Raw genomic sequence first — 17244 nt, 5'->3', positions numbered from 1 at the left:
CTAGTGGATGGTTGTACATACTGCATCATTCATTTCTCAATTCGCATTATTGCCTTCTTATTTAACACCTTTTGGAGCTGATGAATCCCTTAACTTCTACCATTTAAAATGCTCTCCTTGCTCAACAGTTAAAGGACATTATCTTCCTGTTGGGGAGGGAAGCAATCATGATGAAATATGAGAAAAGCAAAAAGCAGCAACATTCGATTGGGTGAATTTGGCACTTGTTTCAATTTATTGCCACATTTCATGAAAAAAACTACAAACAAGAGAAAGGAAGATACATTATATCAAGGAATCAGATCTATTTTTAAGCACCAGTTTAAATACGCAGTGGTAGTTCCTACACTGACTGCACCCCATCTCGAGGTTGATTGCTTGCATCTTGTCCTGCACTAGGTTCTGCTCATTATCAGTGCTGTTCTTTCCAACTTCCACTGGTTTCTCATCTCCCAAAGTACAGATCCTATATTTATGGCTGCTAGGTTTGGACACCCCGTAAGTGGCAATAACTTCTCTACGTCTACCCTACTGAACTCCTTCACAATTTTAAACTCTATAAGGCCTTCACTTTGCTAGAGAAAAGAGCCCCCGCCTGGTCAGATTTTCCTGACTGTTAAAATCTCTCATCAATAATAAAACATAAAAATTACAAAACTTGGAACAAAATGGTTAAACCTACATGCATAATAGTACTTTCGGTTTTCAGAATGATTCTACAGTGTTTTTATCAGAGGCTTTTACACGAGATGAAACCTGCGCCTTGGGTTTGTGTGGTTTTTCAGATTTATCAATGAGGTGTAGAGACTCAACAAGGTGGCTGACTACAGCTCCTTGCATGCACTTCTGCTGACAACTTTCTGATATTTTTTATGATCGACAGCAAGGCTGGCCATTCAAGGAGGACTTGTGTTTGTTAAACCTTGCTCCTTCCTCCACTCCTTTGTATTGGTGGAACTTTATTGCAACTATAGCGCCAGATGAAATACTCCTGGGGAACCATATTTAGGAGCCAGTTTTGTATAGAACATTGAAAACAAGATATGGCATGAACTCTCCAACTGTTTTTGAGGTAACTTTCAAAGCATAAAATATTGCAGACTCTATATTAGCAGGACTCCTGCAACTACAGTAGGCACAGTAAATGAGCCGTACACATACATACAAGGAGAAAACTGGTAAAAAGGGAAGGACTTGGATGGAAATGATTCAGAGCAGGTCATAAGAACATAAGAAATAGGAGCAAGAGTAGTCCATATGGCCTCTCAAGCCTTCTCCGCCATTCAATATAATTATGGCTGATCCTCAGCCTCAATACTACTTTCCTGCCTGATCCTCATCTCCCTTGATTCCTTGAGAGACCAAAAATCCATCTATCCCAGCCTTAAATAAATCCAACAATGGAGCATTCACAATCCTCTGGGGTGGCGAATTCCAAAGATTCACAACCTTTGAGTGAAGAAATTTCTCCTCATCTCAGTCCTAAATGATTGGCCCCTTTTCCTGGGACTGTGCACCCCCCCCCCCACCCCCCACCCCATGTTCTAGATTTCCCAACCAGTGGAAACTACCTCTCGGTATCTACCCTGTCAAGCCCCTTCAGAATCTTGCATATTTCAATGAGATCATCTCTTATCTTCTAAACTCCAGAGAATATAGACACAGTATACTCAGCCTCTCATCATAGGACAACCCTCTCATCCCAGGAACAAATCTAGTGAACCTTCACTGTACCACCTGTATTGGTCTTTCTGTTCTGTGATTTGCAGGCTCCAGTTTTGAAGTATTGAAAATTTTGAATGTTCCTACACTTGTGGCCTGGCACATCTACACCCATAGTACAGAAAGCAGATAATGCTGACTTTTGCAACATAAGCTATAATTACTTGGAAAGTTGGCTTGAGAGCTTGGTCTTGAGTATGTTTGGTTGGCTTTTACAAAATCTAGGTGCAGCTCTTTAAGGGCTGCAGGTGCCATATAAAGGAGAGGCTGTGGTGGTGACAGATAAGTGACCTAATTGCGCACAATTCATGGGGGAGACATGTATGAAAACTTACTCCCTTTGATGTTGAAGAGTTGGAGGCCCTGCTGCTGGAGGTGCACCAAAGAAGAATGATCATAGTTGGCACTGAAGGACCCCTCTAGTAAAGGTGTGCAGGGAGGTCAATGAATGATTCAATGGAGTCACTAGCTCTCTTGTACCTGGCTACAAATGAGGAAGAAGTCTGCTACTAACAGGAAGAAGAACATATAACTTTACTCTTCTCTTTTGCTCACATTGTGGACCCATCAATCACATCATAAACAACAACAACTTGGATTTATATAGCACTTTTAACATAGTAAAACATAAGGTGCTACACAGGAGCATTTTCAAACAAAATTTGACACCGAACCATAGGAAATATTGAGGCAGATGACCGAAAGCTTAGTCAAAAAGATAGGCTTTAAAGAATGTATTAAAGGAGGAAAGAGAGGTAGAGATGTGGAGAGGCTTAGGGCGGAACATCCAGAGCTTAGGACCTTGGCAGCTAAAGGCATGGCTGCTAATGATTGAGTCATTAAAATCAGGATGCACAAGAGACCAGAATTGGAGGAGTGCAGATATCTAGAAGGGTTGTAGGGCTGGAGGAGATTACAGAGATAGAGATAGGGGTGAGGCCATGGACAGATTTGAAAATAAGGAAAATTTTAAAATCAATGCATTGCTTAACCAGTAGCCAATGTATGCCAGTGAGGACAGGAGTGAAGGGTGAACAGGACTTGGTGCGAGTTAGGACACAGGCAGCAGAATTTTGGATTACTTCAAGATTATGGAGGGTAGAATGTGGAAGGATGGCCAGGAGTCATTAAAATAGTCAAGTCTCGAGGTAACAAAGGCATGGCTGAGCGTTTCAGCGACAGTTGAGCTGCGGCAGAGATGGAGTCAAGTTGAGAACTCCTGTCCCCTCTGAGCGATGCCATTTCAAACACTGTGCACAACAGTTGTCCTTTTGCACACACAATTCTGTTGTGCCTAAATTGTAAGGTGCACCTATCTTGAAGGTAGAGGTTGTAGCCGGAGGCCATCAAATAAATATTGAGGTGCCCAGGTAGAGGTGTTCCTTTGTTGGTTAGATGGTTTCTCTGCATCCATGGATGCCACAGAAGATAGCCTTAATCTCACAAAAGCCATATATCCAACATTTCTTCACCTTTAATATAGGCATCGTAGCCGTCCACCCAATGATCATATCATGGCTGTATCTTAGATAATACCGAACATTTGTTCCTACTGGGGGACTTTAACGCCAGGGTTGGGGCCAACCATGACTCATGGCCCTCCTGCCTCGGGTGCTATGGCATTGGAGGGATGAATGAGAATGGACAGAGACTGCTGGAGTTGTGTACCTATCACCTCTGCATCACCAACTCGTTCTTTCATATTAAACTCTGTCACCAGGTTTCATGGAGGCACCCAGGATCACGTCGTTGGCATCAGCTGGACCTCATCGTCACAAGGCGAGCCTCTATAAACAGCGTTCAAATCACACGCATCTTCCACAGTGCCGACTGCAACACCGACCACTCCCTGGTGTGCAGCAAAGTTAGACTCAAACCAAAGAAGCTACATTACTCCAAGCAGAAGGGCCACCTGCGCATCAACACTAACAGAATTTCTTATCCATAGCTGTTACATAAGTTTCTAAATTCACTTGAAAAAGCTCTTCAAAACAGTCCTGCAGGGGATGCAGAGAACAAGTGGGGCCATATCAGAGATGCCATCTATGACTCAGCAATGACCATCTTTGGCAAACGGGAGAAGCAGAATGCAGACTGGTTTCAATCTCACTTTGAAGAGCTGGAACCAGCGCATTGCACTGTTGAACTACAAGAAAGCCCCCAGCAAGTTAACATCCCTCGCACTTAAAGTAGCCAGAAGCACTGCACAAAGAACAGCCAGGCGCTGTGCAAATGACTACTGGCAGCACCTATGCAGTCGTATTCAGCTGGCCTCCGACACCAGAAACATCAGAGGAATGTATGACGGCATTAAGCGAGCTCTTGGGCCAACCATCAAGAAGATCGCCCCCCTCAAATCTAAATCAGGGGACACAATCACTGACCAACGCAAGCAAATGGACCGCAGGGAAAATGTTGTCACTGATACCGCCCTCAATGCAGCCCAGTCTCTGCCAGTCATGGATGAGCTGGACGAACAGCCAACAAAATCAGAACTCAGTGATGCCATTGATTCTCTTGCCAGTGGAAAAGCCCCTGGAAAGGACAGCATTACTCCTAAAATAATCAAGAGTGCCAAGCCTGCTATACTCTCAGCACTCCATGAACTGCTTTGCCTGTGCTGGGATGAGGGAGCAGTACCACTGGACATGCGCGATGCCAATATCATCACCCTCTATAAGAACAAGGGTGACCACGGTGACTGCAACAACTACCGTGGAATCTCCCTGCTCAGCACAGTGGGGAAGGTCTTCACTCGAGTCGTTTTAAACAGTCTCCAGAAGCTGACTGAGCGCGTCCACCCTGAGTCACAATGTGGCTTTCGAGCAGAGAGATCCACCATTGACATGCTGTTCTCCCTTCGCCAGCTGCAGGAGAAATGCCATGAACAACGGATGTCCCTCTACGTTGCCTTCATAGATCTCACCAAAGCCTTTGACCTCGTCAGCAGACGTGGTCTCTTCAGACTACTAGCAAAGATCGGATGTCCACTAAAGCTACTAAGTATCATCACCTCATTCCATGACAATATGAAAGGCACAATTCAGCATAGCAGTGCCACATCAGACCCCTTTCCTATCCTGAGTGGCGTGAAACAGGGCTGTGTTCTCGCACCTGCACTGTTTGGGGTCTTCTTCTCCCTGCTGCTCTCACATGCATTCAAGTCTTCAGAAGAAGGAATTTTCCTCCACACAAGATCAGATGGCAGGTTGTTCAACCTTGCCCGTCTAAGAGCGAAGACCAAAGTACAGAAGGTCTTCATCAGGGAACTCCTCTTTGCTGACGATGCTGCATTAACATCTCACACTGAAGAGTGTCTGCAGAGACTCATCGACAGGATTGCGGTTGCCTGCAATGAATTTGGCCTAATCATCAGCCTCAATAAAACGAACATCATGGGGCAGGACGTCAGAAATGCTCCATCCATCAATATCGGCGACCACGCTCTGGAAGTGGTTCAAGAGTTCACCTTCCTAGGCTTAACTATCACCAGTAACCTGTCTCTCGTTGCAGAAATCAACAAGCGCATGGGAAAGGCATCCGCTGCTATGTCCAGACTGGCCAAGAGGGTGTGGGAAAATGGTGTACTGACACGGAACACAAAAGTCCGAGTGTTTCAAACCTGTGTCCTCAGTACCTTTCTCTACGGCAGTGAGACCTGGACAAAATATGTCAGCCAAGAGTGACGTCTCAATTCATTCCATCTTCGCTGCCTCCTGAGAATCCTTGGCATCAGGTGGCAGGATCGTATCTCCAACGCAGAAGTCCTCGAGGCGGCCAACATCCCCAGCATATACGCCCTACTGAGCCAGCGGCGCTTGAGATGGCTTGGCCATGTGAGCTGCATGGAAGATGGCAGGATCCCCAAGGACGCATTGTACAGCGAGCTCGCCACTGGTATCAGGCCCACCGGCCGTCCATATCTCCGCTTTAAAGACATCTGCAAATGTGACATGAAGTCTTGTGACATTGACCACAAGTCGTGGGAGTCAGTTGCCAGTAATCGCCAGAGCTGGCGGACAGCCATAAAGACGGGGCTAAAGTGTGGCGAGTGGAAGAGACTTAGCAGTTGACAGGAAAAAAGACAGAAACGCAAGGAGAGAGCCAACTGTGTAACAGCCCCGACAACCAATATTTATCTGCAGCTTCCTGTGGAAGAGCCTGTCACTCTAGAATTGGCCTTTATAGCCACTCCAGGCGCTGCTTCACAAACCACTGACCACCTCCAGGCACTTACCCATTGTCTCTCGAGACAAGGGGGCCAAAGAAGAAGGTGAGGATCTTTCTGCAGTTGGATATTGCCTGAGTATTAACTGACTGAAAACCCTTTCGTTTAGGCCATGGGGTTGAACTGAAGAGCTCCGACCGATGCCCACATTGGAAACCATATGCAAGTCTTTGTATTCAAGGATACCCTGCCTTTTGGAGAAAATTGTGTGTCTGGTCCAGCTGATGTCTCCTTCCCAAAGGAAAAGTGATTAAGGTGTAATCCTTTGAAAATGTAATGGTTGTCAGTTCCCTGATGCATGTGTGGACTACAGATTGTCTGATGTGTCAGATGTATACTGAGGTGATATGGATGGCTGAAAGCTTCATGCAGCAGTAACCTCTATGTCCGGTGGAAGAGATGTCCTTGATACAGATGTTTTTGGCACAGATCACCAGGCAGCACTTGGCACAGTTCTGTGGAGGCCTGTCTTGAAAAGTGTAAGCAATAGAGACTGAGCTCCTCTGACGTATCCAGTGCAGGTCCTGAGGTAGTGCTGAGGATGGCCAGAATGCCTCAGAAACTGTTGAACTACATTTGTTTGCCTCCCCCCACCTCAAATTCCTGTTTCTCACTGAAGCTGTGCAGTGTCAGAAAGGAAATACCCAGCCTTTGTAAAGTGCCTTTAAAAGCTATTGGGCACAAGAATAATGAAGAAGTTTAGGGAAAAGGGTAAAATGCAAAAAAGAATGCCTAATAAGAAAATACAACTAATATAAGGAAACAAATTTATACTCTAGAAGTAGAAAAAAGTGATAAAAACACTTTTTGTAAAAAAAAAACATAACAGGCGGATCTTAAGAGCCCACCGCCGGTCTTGGTGGCGAGCTCAAAAAATGGTGGCCTGCCCATGCGGGCCGCACGCCGACGAGCTGCCACGATCTCCCATGTGGCAGCTCATTTAAATAGCCGGGGCGGCTTCCCCCAATCACGTGGAGGGGATGGGCGCTCCGTCCCTGGCAATGGTGTCAGCTGCCTGTGCGCAGACGCTGGCGCCATGTTTAAAGGACAGCCAGCCATGTCGGCTCATTTAAATTTTTAAACAAGTATGCCGCCACCCCAAAAATGTACAATAAATTTCTAATGCCCCTTTTCCACACCCCCCCCCAGTAACATTTACTTTAATTATTTGCCCTTCCCCCCAAAACACTTACCTTTTAGATGTCACCATCCCCTACACCCATTACATTCATTTGACCCCGTCTCTCCATCCACCCCACAGAAAATATTACCTCCCCTCCTCCCCCCCACACCAGTGTCACACCACCTTTCCCAGGACGGGGTATTGAAGGTGCGGGAGTGACAGCCATTGCACCAATGATCACAATGAGCCCGGAAGATTGAAGCTAAATCCATTTAAATGTATTCATTTTATTAATTTAAATATTTAAATTCAGGTCCTGTTGCCCAGTGGCGGGGGGACGCCATGGAACCTTGCTGCCGCCAGGAGGATCGGTCTGGGCCCTCCCGGCGTCGAGGCCCGTGCCGGGCCTCTTCCAGACCCATCTTTAGGCCCCCCCCCCCCTCCAACCATGGAGCACGACATCAGGGGAAAGCATGACCCAGCCTGACATTCCCCCTTTAAGCAGCCTTTTTGTGCATCTGAGTTCCAACCAACCTATTTTTTATGGGCAAGGCTTGTGCTGTGAATGGAGCCTTGCCCAAAGTATTTGCATGTATTTATAAGGCTGCAGATGCTGCTAGCACAGTCTCACATTTTACCCCAAACCTGGATTGCAAAATCATGGGTCCCATGAATCAAGCACAGGAGGTTTGGGCAACTCATTTTGTGAACTGCACCACCTACCTGAGAAGGCATGTGGCCTCGCATAATCGGAGCTGTATTCTAAATGATTACATCAGCTCATTTTTTAAAAAATTACTCAGTATTTCAAAAATCAAAAATAACAGTATTCATTTAAACAGTAACAAACTCTGGAATGACTACCGTTATTTAAGATGTGTGTTTAAGCAAAATCTCTAATAACACAAGAACGCACAAGAACACAAGAAATAGGAGTAGGAGTAGACCAAATGGCCCATCGAGTCTGCTCCGCCACTCAATACGATCATGGCTGACCTTGGGCATCAATTCCACTTTCCTGCCCGCTCCCCATATCCCTGGATTCCCTGCGAGACCTAAAATCTATCCCAGCCTTAAATGTATTCAATGATGGAGCATCCACAACCCTCTGGGGTCGAGAATTCCAAAGATTCACAACCCTTTGAGTGAAGTAATTTCTCCTCATCTCAGTCCTGAATGATTGGCATCTTATCCTGAGACTGTGCCCCCGTGTTTTAGATTCATTAACGTTTAGCATTGTTGTAGGTATGAGCACTGAAGGCAAAGAGAACTGCTTCCCTATATGACATGCAGAGCTTTATTTATTTATAAGTGTGGTCCATAAAGGGAACATATTAATTTACTGAAGCAAAATACTGCAGATGCTGGAAATCTGAATTAAAAACAGAAAATGATGGAAAAATTCAGCGGGTCAGACGGCGTCTATGGACAGAGAAACAGAGTTAATGGCCTGGATATTAACAGGGTGGGTTGCATGGGGGCAGGGTGGAGTTTCGGATGGAAAACCTGGAAGTCCGGGTTTCTCTGGACGCTGTGGAATATTAACTGTAAAGGCACTTACCTACTCCTTGAAGCTGTCCTCGCCTCCCTTCAGTTGCCGTGTTTCCCGAGACCTGGAAAGCCCAGCTGACCACTGAAAACCTGCAAAGCAGGTTAAGTAAGTGGCTGCCAGCCTCAATTTACTCGTCTATCTTCAGTAACGCTGCACACAGTAAATCAGAGAATGTGGGCTCTCTTACCTGTTGTGCTGTATTTGTATTGCTGTTTCTTCTTCCTCGTCTATTTTGTTGTCTCTTTTTGGTTCTACTTTCTTTTCCCTATGTCTTCTTTTTCCTTTTCTCTCTGTCCTCTGCTGTTTCTTTCCATCTTTTCCCTGCCATTCTGCTGAGAGGTGGTGGATACTTTAGTGAGGCGAGGAATGGAACTGCCATGGGTTGCAGGCGCCATTTTTCACTGGTCTGCAGTTTCATTTTCTCCCTTCAGGAGCCCTTGGTCTCACATGTCTTCTCCCTCCCTAACTCCCATTGTGTTTCATACCCCTTCATCTTCCACTCACCCCCAATTACCCCCATTTCTTCCCCTGTTCAACCTGCTCAACCCTTGTATCCATTCTTCCCATTCATTCTGCTGCCACTCAACTCACCCTCATTCCTCCAACCCCTCCTCGTGTGAAGGGGAGGTGATGAGGCCAGACTCCTCCTCACCCTCAACCTGTTCTCTTTTTGCCTTGTCCTCTCTCCTACCCTCACCCCTTATCTGTTTCTTCCAATCAGCCTGTGCTTTATTCCAAAATTTGACTCAACGGTATTTAAAAAAAGAACTCAATTTAAATGAGGAAAGACACACTGGGGGAAATTTTGATTTGTGTATGGAAAATGGGCAGATAATGGGCAGGGTGATCAAGATGGCTATTTGGAGGAAGGAGTATGAGACCCATGTGATTTTCAGGAACAGCCTTCATTATCATATGGCGAGAAAGCTGGCAGCACAGAACACATTCCAAATAAGCAGATCTCTGATTTACAAGTGGAAAAATGGGTGGTACAGCCACATGCTAAGGCCCTGCAGCAGCAGATTAAACAAGACATTTTTTTTTTATCAGAGTACAAAAACTCTCTGCTTTAAAAGAAAATATTCAACATTAACTTTATCTGAAAAAATTCTTTTGAAATTTGTCCTTTTGCTTTTCTTCAACAAACAACTGAGCAGATAGTGCTATAACAGTGCTGGAAGGTGAAAGGAAATATTGCAACATTTCAGCTGGTTAAAGAGCATTAATAGAAAGAAATAAGAAATTGAGTACACTGTGATCCGACTGCACAATCTGCATTTAGCTAACAAAGTCACAGCTCAGGGAAAAATATTAAATCCAAGCCCAAGATTTTGGAAGATGCTGAAGCCTTTGAATAAAAACTTCAAAAAAGGCATTGAAAACTCAAATTAAATGGGTACATTTAATCATGTAAAGGTAAAATATATTTATATTTGATCTCTTTAAATCAATATTTTGGACAGTTAGAAATTTCAGTTACTGAGAAAAAATGCTGGATGATTTTTTAGAAAGCATCTTGAGTAATTTGTGGGGAAAAGATACATCAACACCACCTAGTGGCATGATAGATAATTGTTACAGGTCAGTGTTTCATTTCACATTGAGAATTCCTATCAAGTTACAAACTAGTGACAGGAGAGGTAATAGTTACACAGGTAAGGGTGGACACTTTAATATTGCAATTCCTATAGGATATTTTTGTATAGCAGGTTTAGTGGAGTATACGACCTACAAAATTTTCAGATATTATTGGTATAGCTGCAATGGGCAAAATGAAAATACCATTACTTATTTTCCAAGAATCAATCAAACAATGTCATTAGGGTAAGTCCCAACTTTTATTACCATTGACTTCAATAAAATGGAAATAATAATCAACACAGTTGTTAAACGGACTGCCTTGTTGCTATCTTCTGTTTTATATCATTTCACGAAGTCAAGATCTACCCCATTGTCACTGGGAGATATGTTGCAAAGTGCTCATCAAATTCTTTCACTGAAGATATGTACTTCTCCCGCACTCGTGCATCCCAGACCAACTGTCCTCCTCCAAACCCCACCTCCCCGTGACAGTGCAATCACTCATTCACTATGAATATCACCAGGGAAGATCTGCTATTATTTTAGATCTGAAGAGTAAAAATATGACCCTATGTTAAAGTTTCAGCAGCACTAGCTTAGTAGTTAGTATGCTCCGAGCCATAGAATGACTAAATATGATTTCTAGGGCAGAATTTTTGCCACGGGCTTCAGGACCCTGCCCACCACCACCCCCCCACTCCCCCAGTCAAGTTTAAATGGGGACCAGAAGCCTGCACTGTGTGGGGAATAGTCACTCAGCTGTGATTTTACCTGAATTAGCCAATTAGTGGCTAGAGGGCAGGCTTGCCTTCCAATTAAGGATGGCAGGTGAGCTTTTGAAGCTGGAGGACCAATAGGAGGCCCTCCAGCATGTAAGGAGCAGAAACTGGCCTTTCCAGGTAAGTCAAAGAGACGGCGCCCCAAGATGGAGGCACCCTCTCGCCAATGTTTTAAAATATAAAATAAAAAATAGACTGAGCAGCCAGGCCACCATTGTGAAGGGAGGCCTCTAAGCATGGATGCCTCCAGGCAGCTACATAGTACCCTGGAACCTCTGGGGACCTGGAGGCCAACTGGAAAACTCCAGTCAGCGTCTGACAATAGGCCTTGATAGGCCCTTAACAAGGTCAATTGGCTTCCTGCTCCCCCCACAAGCTACCTCTGGGGAAATGGCCTGGGCAGGGTGGAGGAGTGGGGATAGAGCCAGGGAACCAGCATGTCAGCCGATGGTACAAAATCCCTCTCCCGCCTGGTTCTGTGCCCATCAGGGTCTAAAACTTCACGCCCTAGTGCTTCTAAAAAAGAAATGTTCCTAACAGGGGTAAGGAAATATGAAAAACTGTTCAATGCCCTTCAATTGGATGGTGTTTTACATATAGCGAACAAAATTATTGGGCTGGATTTTGTGCAGGAGGTGGGGCTTCCAGCACCAGGCCAGCAAGGCAGGGAAAACCCCGCCTCTGCATTGTTTCAGCCCCCTGGAGCGATCCTCTAGTCTTTTAGGGTGAAAGATTAAGGAGGTGGGATCCCTGTCCTCTCTAAGGGAACATACGCATACCAGTTCAGTTTTTTTTATAACAATCCAATAACTTTGTGGCCACTTACTAATACTGTACTATATTGTCACTGTGCTACTAGTATGGAATGAGGATAGTAGACTGTGGGTCAAAGTAACAGGAGTTTATTTACAGGGGTCTTCTCACTAACACTGAGCAGCACAAGGTACAGACTCATGACGTCACATCCTGTGATGATGTTTAAAGTCTATATACATAATCTATCCAGCAACAGCTTATGTACACTATAATGCATCTCCCCCCAAGTCGCTGACTTCATTCATCAGGTCTGTGACACTGTGGGGTTCTCACAACTCTGCCACAGCGTGTTCTTTCACTTGTTTGGGGTATTGGGTCTTTCAGTTCTTCCTCACTTTGCTGCAAGTGACTGGAACTACTGGATGACTCAGATTCTCTGTTTTCACTGACATCAGGGTAATCTATTGTTTGTTCTATCACTGGCTCATCAGTCCTCTCAGGTAGCTGATACTCTTGAACTTTCATCAATTGTTTTTTCGGAGATTCCCATTCTAAAGATCTTCTATTTCTCCTTATCCATCCCTGGTCTGTCTAGACTATGTAGGATCGAAGATATGGAGATCTCTCAAGTCAACATATTTTTGATCTTCTAAAAATAATCTTTCTGGCCATCTCCCCAGCACCAAACGTTGCTGTTCTTTAGCAGTTGTCCTAGATGCTCATTAATAGTTACTAGATTTGGCAGAAATTTACCTGCCTGGTTAACCATGCCCATGAATCACTGTAAATTCCTTGGCTCTGGGAAATCTTTTATTGCGTCCATCTTCTGTGGATCTATCCTGATTAGAGATCCATCAACTATGTGGCCTAGGAACCTCACTGTTGATTGTGAGAATATGCACTTGTCATTTAATGTGAGACCTGCCTCTTGTAATCTGTGTAATAATGCTCTTACCCTTGCGTCTTGCTCTTCTTGGTTCGCTCCATGATCAGAACATCATCCATGTGGCAAATGATTCCCTCCAATTCTTCTAGGATTGCTGACATTGTCTGCTGGAATATCTCTGGTGCCAACGCAATACCAAATGGCAATCTGTTGAAGCAGAATCTGCCAAAGGGTGTGATAAAGATGGTTAACAATTTAGACTCCTCACCCAAAAGGCAACTGCCAGAACCCACTATTTGGATCCATCTTTTTGAATATGGAGCTTTTTCTCAACTTGGCAAGACTGTCGTCGACTGACGCCATTGGGTAAATCTCTCTGTCGCTACAGCTTTATTGAGCAAGGGTAAGGTCCACACAGATCCTAATAGACTCATTTGGTTTCCTTATTGGAACCATCCCAGAGCACCACCTAGTGGGTTTAGTTATGGTGGAGATAACTCCTTGGTTTAGCACGGCATCTATTTCCTTCTTCACCTTTTCTAGGAAAGGGTGTGGGACTTTTCTCATTGTGAACAAACATACCGGTCAGTCTCTTTGTTGAGAGTAATATGATACTCTGTTTTTAATTTCCCTAAGCCCTTGAATAATTTGGGGGAATTCTACTCTAAAGTCACCGAGCTATTTCTCCTGTCCCTTGATCTCTTCCACCCTGCATAACAGCTGTAAGGCTAAACAAACTTTCTAACTGAGTAGCGAACAGGTTTGGTTCCTAATAACATATAGGGTTTCCAGAATATTCCAGTGTTAAGGTTGTCAGTATTTCTCCCACAACCTTCAATTGAATCCCTCCTGGCCCGTATAATTTCTTGTTGGTTTTCCTCAGCCTTTCCTTCCTCAGCCAAGCTTTTTGATTGGAAAGGATAGAAACCGCTGCTCCTGTATCTAACTTGAAATTGGTTTTATTTTCTCCCACTAAGATTTCTGCTACCCAGCAATCTTCATTTTTTTCCTTGCACTTTTCCAAGGAATGAAGTGTTGACTGTTTGTCACTCCTTTATTTCCTGTATCTTTTTACCAGTCTGCAGCGTTTGTTTCTTGCTGCGACAGACCTGCTGAAAGTGCCCCTTTCTCTGGCACCAGAAACATTCAGCTTCCTGGGCTGGGCAATTTTCCCGCCAGTGCTGATCCCGGCCACACCTACTGCAATTCAGTGTTGCTGCCTGCAGGTGTCTTTGCCCTTTCGGGCTTTCTGGCAGCATTATTCTGTCTTCTTAATGGACTCAACTGATTCCAGAATTTTTGAGGCTGGATTCCTCCGATCCCGCCAAACTAGTCGATTACTCTTTCATACTTTTGTTTGCCTGCTCAATAAAATGGCTTTTTTCAAAGACAAACCTCTTTCGACTGAAGCTGATCTGACAGCACTTTGTCTACAACCCTGACTACTATTCTGTCCTGAATCAGTTCCTCTCACGGATTCCCACAGTCACAATCCTCAGCTACTTTATACAGATCATTAATAAATGAATCAAGACTTTCACTGACTTTTTGGGTGCGTCTGTTGAACTTAGCTCTCTCCATGATTACATTCTTCCTGATCTGAAAGTATCCTTCCAATGCTTTAATCACTTCGCCATACGGAGTTTCTTTTTCATCGATCCCCAAGGTAGTCAGAATGTTGTCCACACTGTGTCCCATGGCGTAAAGCAAACACTGACCTGTTCTCCGTCCAGTCGTGCCGTTAAACTTGACGTGGAATGGAACCTATTTAATCTTCATATTCATCTCAGCCACGCTTCAGCTTGGTTGGGCCCTGCCACTCACTCGAAGCTCTCTGGTTATGGTATTGACTTTTCCATATCTCCTCAATGTTTTTGATCTCTTCCGTTTTCTTGTGCTGCAAAGGTCGTTTTTAACCGCTCCCACCATATTGTCAGTGTACTATTAGTATAAAATGAAGAATATAGACTGTGACCAAAGAAACAGGAGTTTACTTACAGGGATTTTCTTGTCATGAATTTCTTTGTGTTACCTGAAACAACACAATGAGGTACGTGGATTCCAGTTTCTTGAAGATCTCTGGAAGGCTTATTAATAGCTAAACTAATACACATCATATAGTGCAAACTATATACAGAACCTTTGTCCAGGGTGTTAAGGTGCAGAGTGACTATGGTTTCTAGTCACATGCATACATCCTGGTACTTAGCTCATTAGCATACTGAGTTCTTAAAGGGACATCACTCTTAAAACAATCATACAACATCCCTTTTCGTTCCAAAGATAAGTCTCATGTGCTACAAGTAAAAACACATAAAATTGGACAATATCAAAATTATTTATACAGGGATAGAGATTATGAAATTTACGAGGGCAGAAGCTTAAGAGTGTCTATATCATTTCAGTGGTTTGACAACTCTTCCAGATCTTATTATGGTATAGCCTTCTGGGGATGTGGATTTCACCCTTGGCTGTTTTTGGTTTGCAGACATGTTGTCAATGTGTTGGTTGTTGTCCTATTTTTCTGTCACACCCTCATTGTCGGAGTGTGTTCTTCTGAGTCCACTATGTGCAATTGGAGTATTGTCCATTTCTCTTAATTGACTTTGGTTCCTCCTCAACACTGCTCCGTTAGATGTTGTAACCTCATAAGACCTAAACTCACTGCATATTTGGATACCTCTGCAGGTAACCATGTTCTCATTGTGGAGTGTATGACCCTGACCTTTGTCCTACGTGTAGTTGAGATAGTTCCGCCCTTGCATGTCGGTCATGCACCATTTTCATTCTCCCTTGTTTTTCAAGCAGTGTCTCTGGCATCTTGGAGAATTTGGACAGATGATGCCTTGGCAGAGTCATTCTCACTTGGTATCAAACATGATCTCTGCTGGTGACGGTAAGCCCATATCCATAGGTGTAGCTCTGAGGTGGAGCATGGCAACACGAAAATCTTGTTTCATTGTCCTACACTTCAGGATAAACGATTTAACTGTGCGAACCATTCGCTCAACAAGACCGTTAGATCTAGGGTAATGTGGTGAGGACATCACATGGTTTACGCCCCATTTGGTGCACAAAACCCTGAAAGCTTCGCCTGTATACAGTGGCCCATTGTCAGAAATAATTTCTTCAGGTGCACTGAACAGACTGAATATGGCACTCAATGGGCTAGATTTTAAGAGCCCACCACCGATCTTGGCGGCGAGCTCAGAAAATTGCAGTCTGCCTGCTAAAGAGCCGCCACAATCTTAAGCGTGGCGGCTTATTTAAATAGCCGGGGCGGCCCACCCCCCCACCCCCAATGTCATGGGGGAGGGCAGGCTGTCCATCCCCTGCAATGGTGTCAGCTGCCTGTGCGCAGGCACTGGCGCCATTTTTAAAGGGCAACCATACTTGCAGCCCAATTTAAATTTATAAAGTCCCATTCCCAAAATTAAATAATTAAATTTCTAATGCCCCTTTCCCACCCCCACCAATAATAATTACAATAACTATTTGCCCTCTACCCCCAAAAAAACTTACATCTGACCTTCCCACCCACCCCCTCCACAAACTGCACCAAGTTTAAGGTTCAAGCCTTCCCACCATCCCCTACACCCATCACGTGTATTTGACGCTCTATGTTTGAGTAATTGGATTGTGCTGAGGGTAAACTTTTGGATCTGAATGCAATTTGTTTGCCATCCTGCAGGATGCACCCCCTAGCCCTTTCTGTGAGGTGTCGACTTCCAGGATTGTCTTCTCCCTTGGATCATAGTACTGCAGGTATAAGTTTCTGTTGACAATGCTTGTTTGAGAGACTCAAACATATGCTGATGGTCCTTCTGCCATATATATGGTAAGTCTTTCATTAAGAGCTCGCACAATGATGAGGCTTTGTCAGAAAAATTTGGAATGTATGGTGCCAAGTAGTTGGAAAATCCAAGACATCTCTGTAGATCTTCTTTGTCTTGTGCAGTAGGCTTATGCCTTACATCTTCGACTTTACCTGGGTCAGGACAGATTCCGCAGCCTGATTAGATGGAGCCAAAGAAATTGATCTGACTTACATTCACCTGGCACTTCTAGCTGTTAAAAACAAGCCCTTTGCGATGAGCTACTGCCATCAGTGAGTGACGATTTTGATCATGTTCTTCTTCGTTTTTGCCCATTACTGGAATATCATCAGCAATGCATATGCAGCAGGCACATTTTCTATAATTCTGTCCATATGCCGCTGAATCAGATCTTGACTGACAGATAAGCCGAAGGGAAGTCTCTGGAAGCAGCATCTTCCAAATGGTGTCCTGAAGACTTCTTGAGATTCCTTAGCTAGGTGTACCGACCAATATCCATGTTTAGCATCCAACTTGGAAAAGCAGTTGGCTCCTGTGAACTTGGGATTCCATTCCTCTAATGTCAGAATCTTGTTGGGGCATCTCTTTAGGGAGAGGTTTAGATGCCTCAGATCTAGACATACTCTGATTGCTCCATACTTCTTCAGTACGCACGTGATTGAACTGCACCAGTCTGTGTGATGATGCACATGACAGATGATGCCAATACTTTCCATGTCATCCAACTAATGCTTAAGCTTTTCTTGTATGTGCATGCTGCACTTTCTGGGAGGGCCGATTG

This window comes from Heterodontus francisci, chromosome 27 (assembly GCF_036365525.1).
Source record: "Heterodontus francisci isolate sHetFra1 chromosome 27, sHetFra1.hap1, whole genome shotgun sequence".
NCBI classification, from domain to species: Eukaryota; Metazoa; Chordata; class Chondrichthyes; order Heterodontiformes; family Heterodontidae; genus Heterodontus; species Heterodontus francisci.
The sequence above is the reverse complement of the archived record's forward strand: the minus strand, read 5'-3'. Positions refer to the sequence as shown.